The sequence below is a fragment of the Petaurus breviceps genome, unplaced genomic scaffold (genome assembly GCF_028583685.1).
Source record: "Petaurus breviceps papuanus isolate PSGF00001 unplaced genomic scaffold, PetGlider_PUasm1.0 90784, whole genome shotgun sequence".
NCBI classification, from domain to species: Eukaryota; Metazoa; Chordata; class Mammalia; order Diprotodontia; family Petauridae; genus Petaurus; species Petaurus breviceps.
In genome coordinates, this window is record NW_027187345.1 from 8,136,374 (window position 1) to 8,155,808 (window position 19,435).

Here is a 19,435-nt window from a genome sequence, read left to right on the forward strand (position 1 = left end):
ATGAGTAGAAAATATTCTTTCAGTATATAAAAAATATTTTTTAAATTTTTTTAATTAGAGGGTAAAGTGTGTGTAAATTGAGGGGGGGGTGGGGGGGGGGGGGGGGGGGGTTCCCAGGCAGGATGAAAACAGAAAAAAAAAAAAAAGCAGGGCGGGGGGTAAGTCATGAAACATTTAAGCATGTGATAGCCAGGGATAAGATTGGAAGAACAGAGTGGGTCTGGATTATAGACCTTAACCTAGGCAGAGGAGTTTCAGTTTGATGTAGAAGATAATTTGAAATAACATGATGAAAGAAGTATTTTAGAAAGATTGACTTGTCTGGAGTATGGATAAATTGAAGTAGAGAGAGATTTGGGTCAAGGACTAGATTGTGGAATTAAGAAATATCCCAGGCATGCGGGAGGGAAAACTCCTTTGGAGTTAGTTCCAAGTTTCCCTAGGGAGCCCCTGGAATGGGAATGGGAGAGAAATACTGGAGAATTTCCCTCAGGATACGCTTGATTTTCTTCCCGTTCTCAACCAAGTAACTCTAAATCCTCTTCCACCACAGGCAACTGGTTGATGACATTTATTTGAAGACAGCACGGAGTGCCCTTTCCCAAACTGTGTTCCATAGACCTTGGTTTTCCATGCAACATGAAGGGTCCTTTGAGAAAATTTCAAATATAGTGATATTTTTCCCCTCTGAAGTCTTAGATATGAAATCATGCATGATCACAAACAGAGGCAATATGTTATCTTGGAACAAATGCTGAATGTGGGACTGAATATCAACCCAATGGGCAAGTCCTTTACTCTCTTTGAGTCTCATTTTCCTCATCTGTAAAATAAGGAAAAACCCTACCAATAGTGACTCCCTCACAGAGTTATTTTGAGGGTCAAATGAGAACATATTTGTATAGCATATAGCATAGTATTTGTACAGCAAAAGTCAAAGTATAGTAAAGTATTTGTATAGTAAAGCATTATATATCAGCTATTGTTATCATTAACAATGATATGTGGAATTAAAAAAACAACTTTTATTTTAGTATGGGAACATATTTAATGATACCAATCCTTCTTTGGCCTGAAGAACCATATTGGCTTGCTGGGCCACCATTGTGGATTCCATTGATGTAATTTTAAGCCCAGTTATTCCATGAACAAAAATAGTTTGCAGACTGATGTTCTCAGGAATCATATAGCCTGGACAGATTTTCTGCACAGGTGGAACAGGTAGCAATATGTAATTTTACCTAAAAGGTGCCAGAAGGCTCCAAAATCACAAACTTTAACACTCCTTCCTCATTCATCTCAACCCTTCCTGTCCCCACTGACCTGAAATTTCCACTATCAGTCACTCTTACTTTAAGGAATGAAAGGTTTAAAAAAAAAAAAAGGTAGTGGGGGTGGGGAAGCGTCATGTCAATAAAAACAATAAAACAAATCACAAAGGTATTGAAGACTTAGCAGAATAACTGGCCAGTCATCTAGCAATGCCCTTAGGAAAATGGACATAGGAGAGGGCAATTCTCATTGAGGGTGGAGGGAAGGAATTGAAGAAGAAAAGGTCAAGGAGTGTGGAAGTTGGCAGGCAGGCCACAGCCAAACCAAGAAGCAACAACTGCTAGCAAAAGAAGGATACAAGAGAAAACAGGTTCTGTCGCCTACCCCACACTTTTGTCCAGAGCACACCATCAGCCTTTTCTTTCTTTCACTGACCACATTTTGTGTTCTTTGGAATATAGTAAAACTTCCCTATTTGAGCCTGGAAATTTTTATATTATAATAAGAAACGCTTATTGCCTTTGAGTCCTTCTCATAACTCAAAGTAGGCTAACAAATTGGATTCATTCCAACTTGGAGAAGTTCTTTAGGAATCTGTCTTAATAAGTTGAATGTGCAATTAACATAACAATTGTCTAATGTACTTGAAAACAGCTTGTTCTCAAATATTTTCAACCCTTCTCTGAACAGTCTTAGTTACCCTGTTCATTTTGTACCCTGAAGGAATGGTATGTTAAGCACGTTCCAAATGACCACAAATTGGGAATTTGAAGAGTCAAGAATTAATGAAATTATTGGGGCTTTTCCATGCCTTTTTACATTTCTCTGATAACCTGGAATGAAAACATCCATTCAAACACACACAATCTAGCACTGAACATTAGACTAATGCATTCCAATTACTAGTAAAAAAAAAATGGGGCTGGACAAAAATATAATGAACAGTCTCATACATAAACTCCCTCCACCTTCTCCCATCATTTTTCCTTCTGCACATATAGGCTGCTTATATGCTTGGAAGAAAATTGATTTGCTTCATGGCATAGTATAACAGGCATTCAACTGACTGGGACTTTTACAAAGACCTCTTACCATTACAAGTTCACCAGACCTGGAAACTTTGCCTGATGCTTGTTTCTGTGCCAGAATAAATAGAATCCCTGTTGAGCTTCCAAGCTGGTTTGGTTTAATATAAACTCAACCAGAGGCAGGCAGTGGATATATGACAGCAGGATGAATAGTACTACCTTTACTACAGGCTCATAAAATGTTTAAACCAAGTAGCTACTAGACTTCCAATTCCAGAGGAATTTGAAAACAAACATATCCCAGAACACGTTATTGAGTATTAACTTTTTCTTCATAGACCCAGGTCTATAGAAGACTCAATTATTTAGTTGTTTTTCAGTTGTGTCTGATTCTTTGTGATTCCATTCGGGGTTTTCTTGGCATTGTTATTAGAATGATTTGTCATTTTCTTTTCAAGCTCATTTTAAAATAAGGAAATAGAAACAAACTGGGTTAAGTGACTTGCCCAGGGTCACAAAGCTAGTAAGTGTCTGAGACCAGATCTGAACGCAGGAAGAGTTCAGACCTGGCACTCTATCCACTGTGCATCTAGCTGCCCAATAGATTGTTGTTCAGTTGTGTCTGACTCTTTGTTAGAAAGAGTTTCTCATGCCAATGAATTATAGGTCTGGGGAAAAAAATCAAATTGGAACTAAGAACTGCTTTTCATCCACAAATACAAGTTTCATTTAGTAACTTGTTCAAGGGACCCTAGATTTAGAGCTGAAAGGAATCCTGAAGTCCTTCCTTCCCCCAGTTTTGTAGATAAGGAAATTGAGGCACATTAAAGTTAAATCACTTTCCCTTCATCACACAACTAGTACCTGAGGCAGGATATGAATGGGTTCTTCTTGACTCCAATTCAGTGCCCCATCCACAATAACCATGCTTGTACTTCATTCTGGTATAATTTATAAAAGGTAGTTGGGTGATGCAGTGGAGAGCATGTCTGGAGTCAATGTGTGGAAATTCTATCTTGGTCTGGTGTCCATGTCTACTTCTCCGCGTTCTAATTTGCATAGTAAATAAGTTTATAAGCAGTCAGTGTCAACAGAAATAGAAGGAAGTAAGATTGCAAAGGGGAACCTAGAAATGGCAGTCAAACTATCCTAAAAATCAAAGGAGCATAATTTACAAATTGTATCGTATGCTAAGCAATCCTGGTAATATGTGCCAAATCAGGGGAAGCCATCTGGGCTTTGCTGTCTAGGCCTTTTGGTCCTATGACATGTTCATCTAAAATAAGTTCTAGACATCCAGTAAGTAAGACCAGCAGAATATGGAAGAGTGCTGTCAGCTCCATTGGGTCCATGCCATTGAGTCGTCCCAACTCTAATCCATGTTTCCATGAGTGATTATCTGTGCCTACTTCTCTCCCAAATCTCTTCCCTGTGTGGCCTGACTGTACGTCCTTTATCTGCTTGTCTCTGTACCCTCTGTGTTGTTCCACCTCTATACCCTCTGTGCTTTATTAAAGTGTGATTGCAGACTCATTCCCCACTGCCATTGCAGTCTTTGCTTGCAATTACCCAAAGAACCAAGTATGCCTACCCCATTTAATAATTTAATAAATTAATTATCAATTCAGTCAGGAAGACTTAAATTCTCAAGTCTCAGGCACCAGCTGTGTGATTCTGGGGGGCAAGCTACTTAATCTCTCTCTGCCTCCTTGATTATAAAATGGAGATCATCATAACATTTTCTTCCCAGGGTTGCTGTAAAGATCAAATGAGATATTTGTAAAGTGCTTAGCACCGTGCCTGGTATATTGTGGGCACTTAAGAGATGCCTATTCTCTTATCTCCCACTCCCACCCCTTCATTAAAACTTAGAGATACAGCTTTATGCTAATCAAACTAATTTCTCAAAGTTCCTTTAAGTCTGCATACTTTAAAAAATTAAAGATAAGATATAGTGCTTAACCCCAGAATTAGAACAGGATGACTAGAAACAAACAATAGCAAAGTGTTGCTGTACCATGGACAGGGGAAGTGAATTCTCTTCACAAAGGAACTTGGTTGTGGCTTCGGTTGTAGGAACCAGGAGAGGGCAGGCTGAGTGAGGGACATCACCCTTCAGGTAACCTAAGGGGCAAAAGCTATCTCCTATGAGAGTATTTCTCTGACTGTCTCCTTTCATAGCCTGCTTCTCAAAGTACTCCCACCCCCACCCGCAGGTATCAGTTTCCACTGGACAAGTATGGTAAAGTAGAATTAGCTCTAGCTTAAGAGTCAGAACACCTTTGATTTTGGACAATGCACTATATACCATCTGAGCTTTACTTTATCATCTATTAAATGAAAGAGTTAGACTGGAAGATCCATAAGTTTCCATTTAATTACCAAAGGCTATGGTTTTAAACTGTGAAATACTATTTTACCACTAAGTTTCTAACCTCTTTCAGTCCTTCTGTTCTCTCCTTTATCGTCCCTTACATCCCACCCCCCCATTCTGATTTGCTCATAATTCTCATATGGGTCTCACCTTTAGAAAGATAGCCTTCCAACCTTTCTCATTTCCCAGATGACATGGTATATAAAATGAATTATTCTTTTTTCAATTCTTCAAAAGATTTAATAAAATCAATGTGAGTATTCTTTCCAGTTTGCATATTACAACCCACTTATGTCTTAGTATTAGTTCTTAAGTTTTGTTTTGTTTTGTTTTTAAAGTTACCAGGTATCCAACTTTCTGGTGATGAGCCTTTTAAAAAATTTCCTAGGCTTGTTCTTAGAAAAGCATACTCAGTACATTGCTGAACCCAAACCTGAAGCCTTTAAAGCTTGTTAAGACTTGACAAAGTTAGTTTGTACTCTGTTCATATAGAACCCAGGACTGGGCACTAGAGTAGAAATGTTATTGGGAGAGTTCTTCCCCTGGGATTATTATTTTTGTTTAGGAATTTGAAGCTCATTATATCCTTTGTCTTCAAGAAGTGGCTGAAGAATTAAATAATATCAAAAATTCAAAACCAATGGAAGCAGAGTGTTGTGTATATAGAGGATACAAATACTGGACATAAAATATGCATAAGTCTTCACATGCTAGAATATATTATTTGTGCATATTATATAGAAAAACTTTCAGGGAAGTCTTTTCTTTAAATTATAAACCTAAATTACACTCAAACTTTATAACATTTGTTATTAGCATCTTTAGCATTTGGTGTTTAGTATTTGATTGTCTTCTTCAAGGAGAATGCAAGTGCCTTGACAGAAGGCACTATTTTTTTTTTGTTCTGGTATACCTAGAACCTAGTATAGTGACTTGTACACAGTAGGTGCTTAATAGGTATTTGTTGAATTGAATTTCAATTTCAATAGGTTAAGGGCAGATAACTATAGAATATTTACATGTGTACATCTCCCTCAAAACTAGAGCACATCTAATAACTGTAGTAGGAGCAGTGAACTGGGGAAAGGAGAGGATCCTGGAAACCTATCCAAACAACCAACCTAGCAGTGACTCTTCTATCCCTTGGAAGCAATAGGAGAACTCCATGAAGAGAGAGAGGATATCAAAGCCCTTAAGTACTGGGGTCATGAGTTGCCTTGGCCACATGCCTTCACTACAGGTATGCCTTGCTATGTGCCTTGCCTTCCCATAGATGCTATGTGTGATGTCAGTGAGTGTACCCTAGATTCATGGAGAAAATGTTTTGCAGTTACTATTCTTACTCTCCCATTTTTAGTAAAGCCTTTTGCTTTGAGCTAATTATATCTACTGGTTGATTGTTAAGAGGAAACTCACCAATGGGGGCTCATGAGAGCAAACCCACAGCATACCTTAGAACCAGGGAGTAGCAGCCACTCTCCAAGAGCTGAATCTATGAATGTGAGTACATTTTCAATCTTTCTCCTCCTCCCAGGGGAGTTCTATATATAAAACAAGAAAGTGGCTTCATATAGTAGAAGACCATATAAATAAAAACAAAATTATCTCTGTTCCTCTAGTTTACTGTTGATTAAGACATGAAATTGAATTGGCATTACAATTTCAATTTTACAAAATATGTTACAAGTCATGCCAAAGCAAGTTCTCTCTTCCAAATTGTTTTAGGAAAAAAAATATTTTAAAAATGAGAACATAATACTTCCTATTAGCCATGGACTAGTCTTTGAAATCATCCCTATTTTTAAAAGTTTTTAGAATTGGGAGTTTAATTTCACTTTGAATCTGTTGACAAGTCCACAGGGATCACAGTGATCATTTTCAGGACCAAGTCATTGTATCACATACTTCAACAACTTAATAGCTCAGCAGCACTTTACAGTCATTTTAATTTAAAGAGCAGGCCTCACCCAGCATTCTGGATCATCTGAAATGACATTATATAACCTCTACATGGAGATTACATAATTTTTAAAAGGAAAAAAATTAAATAATTTAATGGCTATCATCTAAAGAGAAGAAGGAAAAAAGCCAAGACCACCAAACTTTTTCTTTTTCCCTCATGGCTCAATAGGAGAGTATTCCAAAGTCTGACAATTAATTTAAACTCCAAATCACTTCCCCAGATGGATGCCAGGATTTCTTAGTCAGTCCAATAAGCCATACTTCCTTCTGTTCTATTACTACATCTGTATCATTCTGACAGCCTCACCCTTGATATATTTATTTCTTAAAATTCCATGAAAATGTCAGTGTGTAAAGGGACCTTCATGGTTCAGCAAGAGGTTTTTCTTTGAAAATTAATTTTAAAAGTACTATGTACCCTTACATTCCAAATATTCTATCACATTTAATTTACACTCTTTTAAATCTCTTAGAGATTATTGGGGGGGGGGAAGAGGTTTTTTTTAACTATATTTTCTTACTTTTTAGTTGTTATACTTAGTTATATAATTATTTATAGTTCTTTTAAAGTTAGTTACAGTTTTTTTTAAATAAAAGAGGTGTGTAAATTGTTTTCATGTAAGGGTTTTATTTCATTTTCTATTTTAATACGAGCCATTGCAGAACAAGAATTAAACCTTTTCTCTAAAACATCTATTCTTACCTACTGTAAAACAGACATGTAAACTTAGTTTATGTTCATTAAAAAAAAAAGGGAGGAAGCTCAGGTTCACTTGCAACAGAAATTACAGCTTTTCCTTTAGCAGCAGCACATAAGAAAAGTCCAGATGTTAGAACTTGAGGTCTGTCTGTAATCACATAAACCACTAGAACCCTAATGCTGTAATGGCAGCATACCATCAGCCTCCACCCCTTTCCTTGTGACCTCACCTCTTTACTATGCCTCTCTTGTATATTCTCCCTTCACATGCCTCCTGGATTCCCATTCACAACACTGGGATAGCATCAAATAATGCTTGCAAACTTTTATTGGCATAGCCCCAGATCCCTATAGATATGCATTGCCCTCCACTCCACTACTTAGAGAGCTTCCATTCAATTGTATCAGGAGTCCACCTGAAGAATTGCTAAGAAAACACCAGGGCCTTTCATCCTAAGATAAGGCAAAGGGAGGTGCCAGGTAGAAGAGGGAAAAAAAAGTACTGAACTTTGTACATTGTGAGAAGGGTGGGAGGAACTTAACACTTAGTTGGGCCAAGTGAGAAGCAGAGAAGGGTCTTGGCTTAGGGTTCAATGAGTAAGAGGTATGGGGCGGGGGTATGGGAGTAAAGGAAAGGGAAAGACTTGCAAAATTTCAGAAAAGAAGAATTATCAAGAGGACATAGGGGTAAAGAGGAGGTCATGCTCCAAATGTTGCCCTATATTAGGGGCTTCAAACATTTTGGCCACAAATCGAAATTAAGTTTTATGATTGCTCCAAACGAAATCGAAAAAAAACAACAACACATTCTGTTATTGTTAAGCAAACCCAACTATTGCCAAGGTTCTTCCATTAGGGCAGCCAGACCCTGAGAAGTTAAGGGAGGAGATGGGGAACATTAGGGGTGGGCAGCAGCTGCTTAAAACTTAACATATGCAACATTCTGACCAGGATCATGAGTGTAGAGGGTTGTCAGGAGAAGAGGGATTTGGGGACATTTTATTCAGCAAAATAAGGAGAATTAGGGAGGATAGGAAAAGAGTACTATTTAGAGCCCTGCCATTGTTGGCAGCTTGCCACAGGAGGAGGAAAGTGCAGGATTAGAACGAAGCCCCTTCCATTTCATTTTCAGAAAGGACATATTTAGTTAGCAGGAGGATTAGCCCCTTGGGATGGGAGAGGATAAAAAGAGAGTATTTGTATTAAATTAAGTTAAGAAAAATAGAAGGAAGTTCACACCAATTTAATGTCTTTATTGCCCTTTGGAAGCCATTTGAATACATTTAATATGCATGCATCCCAAATGCTGCCAAAAAGGAATTACTTTATCAGAATAGCACTTCAACTTTGTTCCTCAGACAAAGGCAAGAAGATTAAAGCCTCAAAACCCAGAGTGAACATTTTCAACCTCAATCACCACCACTACCAAAGACTGGAATAACTCATATTCATATTAAACTTTAAGGGATACCTGCATATGAAGGGGAATAAGCTATATTATCATCATTTTACTGATAAGGAAATTGAGGTTAAGAGAATTTCAATCATTTGATCACAGTTATAAAGGTAGGAATTATGTTGGAGGTAAATTCAAACTCAGTTCTTTCAACTCTAAATCCAGGGCTCTCTTGAGCATCCTTTATTATTTGTGATCATTATGACTTTTTAGAGTCTGTAGCACATCCTTTGTCAGACATTTGAGCACTAGGAAGCAGAGGCAGGAACTTTATTTATTGATTTGATTTGGCTTTTTGGAGAGGGGAGGGGAGGGTAATTGGGGCTAAGTGATTTGCCCAATGTCAAACAGCTAGTAAGTGTTAAGTGTCTGAGGTCGGGTTTGAACTCAGGTCCTCCTTACTCCAGGGCCAGTGTTCTATTCACTGGGCTACCTAGCTGCTCCCAAGAAAGAGAAATTTTAATCTGTAAACTAACCATGGCTATGCTTAAGCAAATGCACCAGGGTACTCACCTGTATAGTAGTACATGTGCATATAAGAGTGGACCATGCATTTATCTAGCCCCTACTGCATGCAAGGTGTTTTATATATGGGGGGAGAGAGAAGAAAAGATGTTTAGAATCTGGCCCCCACCCTAAAGGAATTTTTTCTCTCCTACTGGATGGTAAGTATGTACATGCAAGTATCGATGCAATAAATGTTAAACATTTATATAAAGAAGAGAGAAAACATGCTTTAGAAACTGAGACAGACATCATTTCTAGCTGAGGTAACCATGGAAGGCTTCATGCTTTACTCCTGAAGACCTTGGTGGATGGGTAGGAAGGATACTGGCAAGTAAGAAGGGAATGGATAAAAGACAATGGGAGAGAAGCGCATATACAAGGAATATCCTGTAGAACAGATTGGGAGAAATAGAGTTCATATGGGAACTGAATGTAGAAAGGTAGATCAGAATTACACTGGAGAGGAGCTTGAACTATTTTCTTTTTTGTTGTTGTTTGGTTTTTTGCCTTTTTTGGAGGGGGGGAGGGCGAAGGGCAGGGTAACTGGGGCTAAATGACTTGCCCTATGTCACACAGCTAGTAAGTGTTAAGTGTCTGAGGCCAAATTTGAACTCAGGTCCTCTTGAATCCAGGGCTGGTGCTCTACTCACTGCGCCACTTAGCTGCCCCGAGCTTGAATTATTTTCAGTATAGGAAACTACAACAAGATTAAGGGCCATAGCTATCTGAAGCTCCATATAGTATCACAGAAAGAGCTATGGAATGTTTTTCGTGACAACAATTTAATATTCATTCAGAAATAGATGGCACATGAGAAAAGGAAGGGAAAAAAGCTTCTCCAACTATACTGTATTACAGACATAGAACTGGAAGGGGATCACAGAGGCCAGTTACTTTGTTCTACAGGTGAAGGACCTGGGGATGGGGCAAGTTAAGTGATATGCCCAATGCTGTACAGGTAGAAAGCATCAGAGGTAAAATGTGAACCTGATTGAATGCAGCTATAATTACAGGTGCACATAATTGATTCACAAGTTCCAAACTGATTGGATAAAGCAGAGACTGTCCCACAGTGAAGGATCCTTAAGCTCTACTATCACCATAAAAACATTCATAATGCCATTTTACAGCAATGTTTTCTAGCAAACAACTCTGCTTATGTTAGAATGACTTAAATACCCAAGAGGTCCATTCATTGTGCATCCTCTGTCACTCTACTCTCCACACTGTAGCATTATGCAAACAGGCAAAGAATGATGGAATTTTCACTCTAGGTCTCAACCAAGATTTGCCAAAGAAAGCAATAACGAAATACTAAAATGAGATCTTAGTCCTTCCAAGAACAAATGAACGTGCATCAGAACTTACTAACACAATAATACTTTTAACACTATCCCCATAATGGAAATAAAAATAATTATTATTTACACTAGAATAATAATTATTATTATTAGTGCAGCTTTTCTTTTCATAGAACTCAGGTTTACAAAGGGTTTTTGATAAATTCTTATTTGATCCTCACAACAAACCTGGAAATAGGGTACTATTATTTTCTTTATTTTGGAGATGGGGAAACTGAGGCAGAGAGAGGTTAAGTGACTTGCCCAGAGTCAAACAATTAATTAATGTCTGAGGCCAAATTTGAATTCAGATCTCCCCAATTCTAAAACCGACACTTTATTCAGTGTGGAAAGAGTCTAGGAAGAATTACAAAAGGCACCATAATTTTGGGAGTTACACCTATACCTCCTATAAAGGTACTACTTTATACCACTACTACACACTCAACAGGATCTAGTTTATAGGCAGCACCATGGTAAAAAGTAATTTCCTGCTTCCTCTCTTCCTCCTCCTACTCTGCCGCCTTTGAGACTCTTATAGTTATAAGAGACCATTGAATTGGAAGAACCCAGAATTTTAAGTTTCCCTCCAATCCAAAGGCATTTTTTTGCTAATGAGCAAATTTATCAACAATACTTAAATAATAAAAATACCAGAAGTTTCTTGCAGGTAATTTTTACTGACACCCCACTATAGAGCAATAGAAAGAGTCAATCATTAACCGGCAAATAATTACTAGAAACTATTATCCTTCTGACTTTGGGCAAGGCACTTTCTCTAAATTGATCTGTCTTCCCATTTATAAAATGAAGGAGTTTGACTAGATGATCTTTAACACCCCTCCCAGTTCAGAAGTTTCATGATCCCAATATACTATTTACTATATCAAAGATTTAAGGTAAAGATATTTTAGACATCAGTTAAAATGACAAGATCTTTTGGCCTAATGACTGCTATTGCAACAATTTTCAAATGTTACTTACTTCTATTTGTTGTTCAGTTGTGTCCAACTCTGTGACCCCATTTCGGGTTTTCTTGGCAAAGATACTGCCATTTCCTTCTCCAGCTCATTTTACAGAGGAGGAGACTGAGGCAAACAGGGTGAAGTGACTTGCTCAGGGTCACACAGCTAGTAAGTGTCTGAGGCTAAATTTGAACTCAGGTCTTCCTGACTCTAGACATAACACTCTATACACTACTCCATCTAGATGTCCCTATGCAAGTGAGCTATTCTTTCTCTCTCTCTCTTTTGTCCTTTCTTTTTCTTCCTTCCTTCCGTCCTTCCTTTTTTTTTTTTTGAGAGTTGGCCATGGGTGTCTAAGGGAGGGGAGAAAGATGAATGTAAATATTGAAGTGCATTTTCTCAGAAATTTAATAAATAAAAAATGTGAAGAAACATAATATCCATTGAATTCTAGTTGTTTAGCAGGAGTTCACCATCTGCAAGAAGAACTAGTTAAAACTCACTTGGAAAACAGGATATATTCAGCTGAGAACTCTATGTGCACAGATTAAAAAGGCAGTTTCTGTCCCCAAACCATAAAAACTAGTTTAGATGAACAATCAGTTCTTGATTATCTGTAAACAGATAATCTAGGTTGATGAGAAGCTCATTTGAATCATCTAGTCTCCATGCCACCAAGTTTTGCAGGATAAACCTTGACCCCTCTCCAGCTAGGCAGATTTACCAGAGGTTTTCAATGATTTGTGTTGATGCTTTACTTAATTAGTGTGTGGTTGATAAAGTATTCAATTCTTAAGTTGAAATGGATTCATAGTCAAGTGGGTGAACCAAAACTCCATAACTCTGAATGCATGAATGATTTCCAATTCAAGTTTTCATTCTTTAACAATGTGCCAACAAAACAACATTATGTTTGTCTACAATACACAATCATCTTTTGTTGTTTTTCTAGGTTTTGTCCAGTAAGTGCCTTGATATTAAATTGCTGGCCCAAAGGGGAGAAACATTAAATGCACTAAGATCTACATTCATAATGATAATAACTTTACATAGCACTTTTTTTTAAGCAATCAGGGTTAAGTAACCTGCTCAAGGTTACACAGCCAGTTATTTCTGGGTGTGGTGCTGAGTATCTGAGCCCAGACTTGATCCAGGTCATCCCAACACTGGAGCCGGTGCTCTTACTCGCTGAGCCACCTGGCCGCCCCTTTTACATAGCACTTTAACATTTTCAAGGTATATTTTATATATTATCTCATTTGACCCCCATGAAAATCCTGTGAGGTGAGTACTATTACTACATTTTACAAATGAAGAAAGTAAGAGCACTTAAGTGACTTTTTTGGCACTCCATGCCCTCACTACACCACCTACTTGGTTGCTTCATTAGAGATGATATAATTTTTTCAGAATGAAAAAGAGCTAAAAATGGAATTTCTTAGAGGAAAAATGATATTTTATTGAATTGTCTAAAAAATTTATTTCTTTTCATTGAATTTTCTCCTCCTCCCATTCCAAACTCAGAGATCAAATAAAATGAACATTTACCTATACATTAGAGAAGTAAATTGCACATGAAGTTGTGTATGTCCACCATGTAGAAATTAGCAAGTCTATTTCATTATCATTTTGGTTGCAAGAAAAGGCATCACAGCACTAGGGAAAGAGGGAGTTCCCAGTATCTTATGCCTCTTCACATTTCTTTTTTATTAAAGAGCAAGGGACCTGGGTTCTAGTTTTGGCTCTGTCACTAAGTAGTTGTGAATCCTTAGGTTCCTACCTCTTCAGGGCTCAATTTCCTTGTCTGGAAGCTGAAAAGAAGGATGGCCCTGAAAAAGAGAATTTTCAACATTCTTTCCTACTCTAAGATTCTAACCATCTTATACAAATGGGTGAAAAGATCATTTAAAATCAAAAGAAATTTTAAAAAGAGTTCAAATATATATGTGTGTGTGTGTATATGTGTGCGTGTAATATTTTTTTAAAGCAATTGAGGTTAAGTAACTTGCTCAAGGTTATACGGCCAGTTATTTTGTGTGGGTGCCAAGTATTTGAGGCCAGAACCGATCCCAGGTCTCCCGACTCTGACTCCGGGGCCGGCGCTCTTACTCACTGTGCCACCTGGCTGTCCCTGTGTGTGTGTAATATTAAATATTTGTAAAGGGCTTAGCAGAAGCCTGGCACATAGTAGGCAACTAATAAATGTTTGCTTCCTTCCTCATAGAGTTTTTGCATTTGAACATATGTGTGTGTGTTTACAAATGCAATGTATAGACACCTATATTTGTTTTACATACATGTTATATACACATGCATGCACATAACTGTATGCATGTGTGTAATGTTTACATTGTGTACGTGTGTTTATATACATACTGTGTCTATGTATATTTTGTTCCTGTAGCTCCAAGAATTGCTTTTAGCGATTTGCCATAAGCTTATGAGATTCTTTTGTAAATATATATTTAAAATATTTTGAACAGTAGGCACTTCTAGAAATTTGTACCAATAGGTGTCAAGCACTGAAAACCAGTTGGAGTGTGTGTATATGGAGAGAGTGAGCAAGAATATTCTTGTTTCTGGACAGTTAATGTAGTTATTCTCCCTATTGCAGTCACTTCCTTTCAGCTGGGGAAAAAAAAAAAAAGCCCAGAAGGTTTTTCTGTGAGCTTGCCACTTCACACTATGCTGGTGGAGCCCTGAAAGTTAGCCAAGTTCTTTGAATTACAATGTCAACCTATTACAGAAGTAGTAAAACTGAAGTGGTGAGATCATTATCCATGTAATTCATTGCAGGGAGGAGGGTTGCTATTGAGGAAAAGTAGGATTTAAGACATGAATTACCCTGATGACATACATTTATCACATTAAATAAGTAAAAGTGACTAATATCTCTCCTTTGTCTATTTCTACAAAGCAGGAGTTATACTATGGGTCTCTATGTGAATAATCTGGGGAAGACAAAAGCATAATGATTATCTTTATTCAACAGTGACCTTGGGACAGCTAGGTGGCACAGTGAATAGGGCACTGGCCCTGGAGTCAAGAGGACCTGAGTTCAAATTTGACCTCAGACACTTGAGACTTGTTAGCTGTGTGACCTTGGGCAAGTCACTTAACCCCAATTGCCCTGCCTTCCCCCCCTCAAAAAAAAAACTCCAAACAAAAACAGTGACCTGTTTGTAGGGAGAGGGGAACAGTGATGTGGGTAGGCCCAGGGTCACACAGGTAGTAAGTGTCTCAGGTCCAATTTGAACTCAGGTCTTCCTGAGGTCCTAGGACATTAAATGATTTGGCTCAGGTCAAATGGACAAGTGGATGGAGTGCCATGCCTGGAATCAAGAAAACTCATTTTCCTGAATTCAAATCTAGCCTCAGACACTTACTAGTTGTGTGACCCTGGGCAAACCACTTAATCCCATTTGCCTCAGTTTCATGAGCTGGAGAAGGAAATGGCAAACAACTCTAGGAACAATGCCACGAAAACCTCAACTAGGGTCACAGAGAGTAAGACAGGACTGAAACTACTTAAACAGCAACTTCCTGATTCCAGGCCTGGAACTTGTTACACTGTGCCACCTAGCTGTCTACTACCTTTGAGACCTGAGCCAAACCATTTATGGTCCCCGGACCTCAGTTTCTCCTCTGTAAAATGAAGGTGGATGGAATACAGGTCCTGCAAGGTCCTTTCCAGCTCTTGGAGCTATGATCCCAGTGCAAGTAATTTGAAGGACTTGAAAATATTAACTACTGGGCCAGGAGTTGTAGGAGGTGCATGAAGAGAGTCAGGAAAAGCCTTGTGAAGGATGCGGCATCTGAACTATGCTTTGGAGGACGTTAGGGATGCTAGCAGGAGAAGGTGAAGAGATTATATTCCAGACATGGGGGACCATGGAGAAGAGGCAAGGATCACATGATCAAAGGCCAACTACCAGGAGGGACCTTGGAGGCCACATAGTCCAACCAACCCCTTCATTTTATACAAGAGGAGAATGAGGCACAGGAAGTTTCAAGATTTGCAAGAGGTTAGAAAGGTAGTAAGCATTAGTGTAGTATCACAAGTTCCTTTAACTCCAGAGAATTCCACCAATTCTCAAAATCTAGAAACCCAATATCCTATTTCCTTGGTAAGAAAAAACAAACAAACTTTCTCTTCACCTCCCATTAGATGGTGAGCTCTCCCAGGGCAAGGACCCTCTTTTGCCTTTCTTTGCAGCCCCAGAGCTTGACACCAAGCCAGGAAAGAGTGGGCACTTAAATTTATTGACTAACTGATTGACATTAAGACTGACGTCACTGATTACTGACCTCTCAAAATCAAATTCCTTTTTATGGGATCCAGTCTTGCTACTTGTTTTTCTTTCAATCCAGTCTTAACTACTATAAAAATACATGTACTAGAACTTATCAACTCGTGGTAGCATAAAAGAGTCCTACTATTCTTCACAAAATAAGGATTTTACAAATTAAACTTAAATACACTATTAAAAAAAAAGATTGGCCTCACAGCTAATAAATGAGATGTGAAATGCAGTCCTTTTTTTTTTCTGAGCAGAAGTGAAAAATCATCATTACAACTCTTAAGAGCACACAAAGAGAGGGGAAAGTTGGCCCTGTCTCTTGTAGATCAGTAGCTGCTTTTAAAGCGACTGGCTAAGCATTGTTTAAGGATTCCCCCTCTCCCCGCTCAAATGTCAGAAAGTGGAATCAAGTTGAAGCGAACCAGGTGTGACGCTTTACCTCCAAGAAGGGCTCGATGCTTTCAGCTTTTTCAAACCACACGCATCATGCTTTTGAACAGTGTTGCAATCGCTTGCAATCAAGAACACTCCTTTATAGCAAATCCTAGTGTCTTCTAAATTAGAGCTCGGGTGCTTTAGACCCCCCGGGGGAGACTAGGAAGAGACTGCACTCTTCCACACACAAAGGCTGGGAGACTCTTAGTGTTCAGGGAAGATGCCAGAGGCTGTGGGAAGGATGTCGGAAAGCTGGCTCAGAGTTTTGTTGATGGGGGCGGGGTGGGGGGCGCGGGGGAGAAAAGGAAGAGAAAGATAGAGGGGTTTGTTTGTTTTTCCTGCTGTTGTAGAATGACTAGATCCAAATAGATAATGTTTCTTTTCTGAGTCGGCAGCCTTTTAACTAGCAGGGATTGAAAGTTAGAGCACAGGGGCACCCGAGAGCTGAGGCATCTAATAATCTCCAGGTGGCCCCCGGCAGCGCAAGGGGGTGGGGATCGCAGAGCTTGGGTCAAGGTTGTTCTCTTTAACCCCGTCCCGTATTGATTGGTGGGAGTGGTGTTCCCGAACGTGAAGACTCCCCCCCATCCCCCCCCCATCTTTCCACGCCCCTCCAAATTCTAGCCCCCGTAGTGATAATAGCTAGTATTTATGTAAAGCTTTAAAGTTTGCAACACACTTTACGAGTGTTATCTCGTTTGATCGCTGACACATGTTATCTCGCTTGATACCTCCTTGGGTTGAATGGCCTTTCCCACCCACCCCCCAAAACACATTTTTTTTTATCCACGACAACAGAAGACATGACTGTCCCCTGCCCCTCAAGACCGATACACCAGCCCCACGATTAGCTGGGGGGGGGGGGAGTTGTAGGAAAAAAAAAGCCCCAAGACCATCCCCAACTTTTCCATTTCCAGATTTAAGGGAGTTTAGCCAGGTTGCAGGCGTTCCCATCTGGATCCCCTTCCTTCAGTGTTTATCCCATGACTGGAGGGGACAGGAGCTAGGAGAAGAGAGAAAGAAGAGCCTTTTTCTAGTTCCTGACTTCAAGGGAGAAGTTGTAGCCAAGCGGCTAAACAAAGCCCCTGAGTGTCCCTACTCACCGGAGCCGAGACCTGGGGGCTATGCCCCTAATCGGGCATCCAAGGCCGTAGCCACTGAGGCTCTTGCAGGTATCCCGGGCGAGGAGTGGACTGAGGGCAGGGCGCTCTTCTCCTGGCCCAGCCAGCCTCAGGCGGCGTCCCAGAGGGCAGCGCACAGCCTGGAGGTGGCCAGGTCCCCACTGCGCTCCGCAAGCTGCTCGGGGTTCTCTGTAAAGTACAGCAGGCAGTCAGCTGCCGCTCCAGCAGCAGCTTGGACTCCAAACTTCCTCTTCCTCTGGCTACTGCTGTGGTTACTATGCTTCGTTCGCCACCCTCCCACCTCCCCCACCCCTCCTCTTCACTCTTCCGCGAGCTGCTGCAGTTCCAGCCCCCAGTCAGTGCTCGGCTGCTGCTGCAGCTCCAGCCCAGCCCACCCCTCCTTTAGGAAGGCTGAGATCCCTCCTGGTTCAGGGCTCAGCATTCAGCCACACAAGGCAATTGATCTGGCTGCCCCTTCCCTTTCCCTCCCTCCCCGCCACTTTCCCCCAGGGGCATAAAAGGTGGAAGAGCGGGTGGGGACTCCTTGGGGTTGGGATGAGACGTAGATTAAGCACTTGGACTTGTCTTTGGAGCAGAGCCAAAGAGAGCAGTCAAATTACAGCCCCTGGGGAAAAAAAGTGAAAAAACATAAATACCCAGAGCTACTGTCCTCTCACTCACAACACTTCTCTCCATTTTCAGAGACCTTAGCTTCGTTGGATTTGTCTTTTTTAGTTCTTTGTTGATGCATATCTATAGAATTTCGTTAAAAGGAAAAAGGGGGTATTTTTCTTTTTATTGAGTCAATTTTAGGACTTTAAAGGAGACCGATTTCTAATAATCGAAAAGAGGGGAAATGCCACTCTGTTTCCTAGTTTATCCACCAAATAAAAAATGGGTTGCTTCCACTTATTTTAAAGAAAATACATCCATTTAACAAATTGAATATCTTTGTTTAGGGGGTAAAACAGAAAAGAAAAAAAAAACTTTCCTGAAGGACTAGACAGATTTTTAAGGTTATTATTTTTAGTAAAGTTAACTGATAAGTCAATAAAAAGTGTTTTTAAAAGGTTACCTTTAATCCTTCACTCTGCCTCACCTCTAATATCCAGTTTCCAAGGTCTTTTCCTCTATGGGTCTCCACCTCTCTAATCCCAGGGATATCACAAATTATTATTTATGTGGACTACCTGCTATCAAGTCTTTCTCACTGTTCTTTTAAACCCCTTCCCAAGTCGTTTTTCACACTCGTATCAGAGTTAGCTTTCTAAGTACTTTACTCCCGTTGGAATGTAAGCTCCTTGAGGGTTGGGGCTGTGTTTTCCCCCCTTTTCTTTTTATTTTAAAAAGTTTAGCAGTGTTTAGCACAGTGACTGACTTGACTGACACTTGCTACATACAATGTTAAATGAATTGATTATATTGCCCCACACATTCTAGGGACTCTATGTGCTTTAGGCCTTTTTATTTTACACTGTTCTCTCTCAGTGGAATACTTTCTCTCCTCTGTTGACTTCCTAGTGTGATGAAGCATTGTTGCACTAGACATTCTTTTTTTAAAGTGTATTTATTTTTAGTTTTCAACATTCACTTTTATAAATTTTAAATTTTCTCTCCCTCCTTCATCTTCCCCCTCCCCAAGGTGGCACACAATCTGATATAGGTTCTACATATACATTCCTATTAAACATTTTTCACATTAGTCATGTTGTATCGAAGAATTAGAATGAATGGGAGGAACCACGAGAAAGAAAAACAAAATAAAACAAAAAAAGAAAATAGTCTGCTTAGCTCTGCATTCAGACTTCATAGTTCTTTGTTTGGATGTGGATGGCATTTTCCACCATGAGTCCTGTGGAACTGTTTTAGGTTCCTGCATTGCTGAGAAAGTATATCAAAGTCAGTCATCACACACTGCAGCTGTTACTGTGTACAGTGTTCTCCTGGTTCTGCTCACTTCACTCAGCATCAGTT

General features: G+C 39.5%; 1 protein-coding gene across 3 annotated transcripts in view; it reads right to left on the reverse strand.

Annotated features, from left to right (window-relative positions):
* The window catches only part of PLEKHG1 (pleckstrin homology and RhoGEF domain containing G1), a 280,152-nt gene extending 262,268 nt beyond the window's left edge, over positions 1 to 17,884 (reverse strand). For 2 of the 3 annotated variants that reach the window (XM_069069687.1, XM_069069688.1), the window contains exon 1: positions 17,444 to 17,884. The gene's annotated coding sequence lies outside the window, so the exon portion shown is untranslated. Of the gene's footprint in view, positions 1 to 6,125; positions 6,216 to 17,443 lie in introns of all 3 variants that reach the window. The other variant, XM_069069689.1, reaches the window with a different exon arrangement.
* Positions 17,885 to 19,435: the final 1,551 nt, after the last annotated feature.